We start from the raw sequence: 6,000 nt of genomic DNA, 5'->3' as shown, positions 1-6,000 counted from the left end.
CACTCCTGGTAGGAAGGTTCATGTGGCGCACAGCACCATTAAGCTAGAAATAAAGGTCACTAAACTGCTATTACTGTGCATGACTGAGATAATTATTGCTCAGAAATAATTAAAACACTACATATTTTATTATAACAATTCCTCTTTGTGGGTCTCTGCGCTATCTACACCCCTAGGTCTATACATAAATTTTTTGTTTCAATAGATAGGCCCTATTCAGCCACATTTATTTATTTTTTAAAAGATTTCTTTTTTATTTATTTGAGAGAGAGAGAGAGAGAACAGAGGGAGCATGAGAGGGAGAAGGAGACTCCCAGCTAAGCAGAGAACCTGACGTGGGACTCGATCCCATGACCCTGGGATCATGACCTGAGCCCAAGACACTTAACCCACCAAGCCACCCAGGTGGCCCAAGTCACATTTATTACTGGAAGGCTGAGGCTCTATTTCTTGACTATCAACTACAGATTAATTTTTAAAATTTTTTTATTGCGGTAAAATATACATAACACCCTAAAATGTGCCATTTTAACCATCTTAAAGCACATAGCAGTGGCATTAAGCACACTCATATTGTTGGGCAACAACCCACCACTCACCTCCAGAACTTCTTCGTCCTCCCCAACTGAAACTTGTACTGCTTAGACAATGACTCCTCCTTCTCCTCTTCCCAGCCTCTGGTAACTGCTCGTTTACGTTCTGTCTCTATGTATCTCACTATTTTAGGTACCTCATATAGGGGAAATGACAGAATCTTGTCCTTGGCACAGTGTCTTTAAGTTTCCTCCATGTTGTACCCTGGGTCAGAATTTCCTTCCCTTTTCAAGGCTGCGCAATATGGTACCTATATACCGCATTTTGTTGATCCATTCATCCAGAGGCGGAAGTAAATTGCCTTCTAACAAGCACACCAGTCCTTACTCGTAAAAATGATGTGTCTCTATGAATAGGGCACTTGGAAGATGACATGCTTACTCAGAGACGACTTGTGTTAGGAGCTAAACTTGGACACCGAGGTTCCAGGGCTGTCTCCGACCAGGGATGTACGAGGGGAGGAAAGGCCCTGTGAGGACACAGTGAGAAGACGACCATCTGCAGGCCAAGGGGTACGTTTCGGGAGAAACCAACCCTGCCAACACCTTGAGCTCAGACTCTGGCTGTCAGAAGTGTGGGAAAATAAATTGCTGTTGTTTAAGCCATCCAGCCTGTGATATTTTGTTATGGCAGCCTTAGCAAACTAACACAACTGGCTACAAAAAACCGTTTTGGGTTTTGTGGCATGGCCCCAGCATCCGTTTGAGGGCATGCGCCCAAGCCAGCCTCATTACTTTATAGTCCCAAATAGTATTACTCTGCTTGATCACTTGGGGAGGAGGGAGTGTTTCATCATATTTGGCTTTAAATGGCTTTTTGACTCTTTAACAAAACATTAAGTCCTCTCTTAAAGGATAAAATTCCTTCTGCTGAGGATATTCAAAAGAATGCGCTGCCAAGTTTCAAGGAAATTCCTAAAGGAAATTGCTTTGAGCAATTGAAATAAGCATTTGTCTACCATGGAAACTTACATCAAAGGCCATACCGCTCATTAAGATATGGATGTTGTTATATTTGCTAAAGAATCCGTCACTTGACTTTATATTTCTGTGTCTTCTATCTCAGTATGAATGTGCATTTGGAACTTGCTTCGTACTTTTTCTCCGAAAGCTCAAGTTCTTCAAAGAGTTCCATGACCTGACTCTTAAACCAAAGCTTCAGAGCCTTCTGTTTCCTTAATCCGCAGCTGGATTGCTTTGATACTTTGGTCAAAAGGATCAGCTCTCAATGGGTCTCAGTTCACGGGCAAGCTCCAGTGCAGCCCCTCTCCCTTGCCGTCAGAAGAAACGAGAAAAGGTGGGGGTCATGGTGAAAACACTGAATGGTAAGGAGAAGAGAGCGCGTCCTAGGAAACTAGGCTTTTGAGTCTTTAGGGAAAACAACTGAGTTGGAAATGGAAACCTTGAGCCATTATATGCACCTAGCTTGGTGGAGATTTAACATTTGTCAGGCACTTTCCAAAAACCTTTCAATTACATTCTCTTGTACAGTTATTTTACTGGGAAGGAGGAGTATGTAATGGGAACGTATCAATCTCTAACTCTACTGACGGTCCTGGTCTACAAATATCCCATTGAAAAATTTTCAAAAATGATACCATCAATGAAGCACTTATTTTTCCAAAAAACAAAGTCCTATTTCTTGCTGGGCTGAGCTTTTTGAGGACCGGGTCTGTGCCTTTGTCGTCTTTATGCAGTTAGCAAAGAATCAGGCACCTTGTGGCACTCCATAAATGTCAAATGAATGACCAACAGCCCTTTGGTAAGGTTTCAGTTTCTGTAATTCCAAAGTCCCCTATCCTCTGTTGTGGTCCTCATTTCTGCCTCATTCCCACTCAGTCAGCTCTCATTCCGTCAGCTTCATGTGAAAACCCAAATTTATAGTCATACTTTACTCATGGCCAGAATAGCTTTTAGCTTTATCACAGCTCTGAATTTGAACTTGTGAGGTTGGTTAGGATTATGAAAAGCAAATGGACGCTACGTAAGCCAGGGTCTGAATCAGGTGGACTTGGACTTGGACTGAAGTTCTGTCAACTTCTTGCTGACCATCTCTCACACCGGTGAAGAACACTGTCTTAGCCAAAAGAATCCAGCCCTTATAGCTCCCTTAAATTTTTGAAATCAAATGACTTTAAGGTACTCCTTCAGACGGTTGATGAAATTAGATTAATGCAAGAGAACTCTTTTAGTTAAGAAAAGGGAATCCGACTGCATAATAAAAATTCTTTTCATCAGAAAGAGATGAATGGACTAAAACACCCATTAAAAGAGCTACCTTTGTCTCTCACCATCTTGGAGCTCCATGGCTGGTGTGAAGTTGAAAGAACTCATTCCACTCTTACCCCAAAACATGCCATATACAAAATAATTGTAAGTGGACAGAGATAAAGAAAGATATCCCTACGCAGTGAAACAAGTTTGAATTCCCTGTCCTTAGGAAAACACTGTTCCAATGAGCCTGCATTCTTTCGGCAGACCACCATGCAGGCTGATGGGGGGCAGAGGCGGGTTCTTCCTTTGTGAACACCAAAGCCCTAAGGAACTTCTTAACTGTGCCTGAACTTGGCAATCATGTCTATTGTGAATGAGCTTTCTTTTCTGAGAACGTAGGAATGCAATATGAACAATTTACCTTTTTTCTTCAGGAGCTATTTTACTCCTCATTAATGGCAAGAGAAAGAGCTTATAAGGGTCCTTGACATGTAAAGGTCTAATTAGGAAACTTTCAAAGCTGACATCATCTAAAATGCTCACATTTTTTTTTAAAGAGAAGAAAAAGGAAAAACGAATTTAGCCTTATACTACCAAAGAAATTCTCTAATAAAGCAAGCTTCTAATCTGTACATTCCACTTGAGCTAGGCTAAGCTCGTCACTCTCATCTATTAAGTTAAATGTTCGCATTCTCATTTGGCATAGTCCTGGGGCATGGAGTATTTATTCACTCTCTCACTATTTTAACTTGGGTTTCCTTAAGGAAGGGCTGATATCAGATGCTTGGGTGCAGATGATCTCATCTGAGGGAGGAGAATTCAGATGACGGAAAGGAGGACAGCAAAGGCGGGAAACACCCTACTATGGGAAGCAGGGGCTTGATTCCTCCCAAGGACCACCAGAGAAGCCCGTTTAATGCCTTCCACAATTGTCCTCCTGAAAGATAGGAAGCAAGTCCATATATCCATTGGCTTCCATCCTATTGGTCAAGGTCATCCTCAGGAGTGTTAACTTCCTGATCTATCCAGATGCTTGGGCCAAGCCAACACTCATCAGTATCTGTGGTGCCACAGGGTAGAAAGCACAACTATGCGAAATATTATCTACTGCTGCATTATAGATAAGCACAAAGGTTAGTGGCTTAAAAACCACAAACAATTATATTTCAGTTTCTGTGAATCATCAGGGATCTAGAAGTGGCTGCATCATTCTAGCTCAGGGTCACTCATGATGTTTCAGGCAAGATGTCAACCTGGGCTTCTGTCATCTGATGGCTTGACTGGGGCTGGAGGATCTGCTTCCCAGATGGTGCATTCACAGGGCTGATAGCAGAACATCTCAGTTCTGTGCTGGCTGTTCCCAGTAGGCTTTATTTACTCATCACATGGGCCTCTCCATAGGGCTGCTTGTGTGTCTTTACAGCATGGCAGTCAGCTTCTCCCAGAATGAGTGACCGAAGAGAGCAAGCAGAAGCCACAGTATCTTTTATGTCCTAGTCAGTAAAATCTATGCTATTGGTCATACAGACCAACCTTAATACACTGTGGGAAGGGACTACATGAGAATGGGAATACAAAAAAGTGGAGATAATTGGGTCTATCATATATACCCACATGTGGGTAAGTGCTTAAGGGGCACGGTTGGCAGAAAATGTGCCAAAACCCATACAGAAGCATCCATCCCAATAACAGCTGCAATAATACATGAAGAAGTAAGTCATGGCAACCCAGATGCCTGGTCGAGCTATGCCTACTTCATGCTTTTTACCATTCATACCCAATCATTTCCTTGGCTCAAGTTCAACCCAGAAGGATGTTCAACTGAATGAGGATCTCTGAAAATACTGATGGGAAAGCTACTCTAGAGTTCTAAAACACAAGTACAATAGATGGTATACAGCTTGAACTGTTAAATCATTTAGAAAGTTTATTTCATGGTTTTCTTTCACCCCCAAGCCACAACAGACAGACTACAGAAGCCAACACATGACTGTCTGCCTTTTAACAGGGGAAGAGAACAGAGCAAATGCTCCAGTTCTGTGAAGCAGGACAAGATGCAGCCCTACGTGAAACCAATCTGTGTTAAACACAAGGGTCAATCAAATGCATTCATCACAAGAAGATTCATTTTGGTTTAACTGCAGTCAATACTACAACAGACTTCTTCGGACTATAAAGGATGAAGAACGCATTCCCCAAAGTCATGACTTATTAAAACACGTGTATCAAGAGGCCCTTGGGTGGCTCATTCGGTTAAGTGTCCAACTCTTGATTTTGGTGCAGGACATGATCTCGTGGGTTGTGGGATCGAGCCCTGCGTCAGGCTCCCTGTTCAGCAGGAAGTCTGTTTCTCCCCTTCTCCCTTTCCCTCTGCCCCTCTGTGCACTCTCTGTCTCTCTAAAATAAATCAATCTTTTAAAAGATCTTTAAAAAATAAATAAAACAATGTAACAAAATCACTTGCATGGGTATAGAAAAAAGCATTTCCAATCACTAAGTAGGCTAAAAAAAACTTATGTTGCAAGAGAAACTTATTGCCCATCCACTATCCATACTCCCCCTTTTCCTTATTAACAGAAACCAATTTTGATGCCCAGCTTAAAAAATACTTTATCTTTTCTCTGGCAACTTGGAATGGCCATATGACACTCTTCTGACCAAAAAAATTCATGCAAAGTCTGCGGACAAGTTCCAAGATTTTGCTTTCCTGATACACACATTACTCCTGCCCCTGCCTGTAAAGTTGAGATAGTGACTGACACCAGAGCCCAAGTAGCCACCTTGTAGTCATGAGGGAAAGGCCTAGAAAATCTCGGAGACCTCGGGCCACCAACAGCCAGCCACTGGTTAGCTTTGCACTTGTGTGAGAAAGGGAAGCCACTCCATGGCTTTAGCCACTGTTGTTGGTTTTTCTCTTACTTGCAGTTGAACTCAATCCCTCGTGAATAGAGCTCACACAAATATATTTAGATTATCCCTAACCAAGTGGTAATTTTACTGCCCTGATGGTTACATTTTCAAGTTTTTCATTATCTTCAAGGAAGCAGTTTCAAAGTCGTCAAATTTGTAAAACCATCATGGTTGACTTAGCCCCACAATGGTCCTGACACCTCTGCATATTAGCATTTTCTTCAGTCCTTGCATCGGACAAGTTATCACACACTTCTGGGTCTTCACAAATAGCAGTGCTTCT

The sequence above is a fragment of the Meles meles genome, chromosome 1 (assembly GCF_922984935.1).
Source record: "Meles meles chromosome 1, mMelMel3.1 paternal haplotype, whole genome shotgun sequence".
Lineage (NCBI taxonomy): Eukaryota > Metazoa > Chordata > Mammalia > Carnivora > Mustelidae > Meles > Meles meles.
This window is presented reverse-complemented; position numbering follows the sequence as displayed.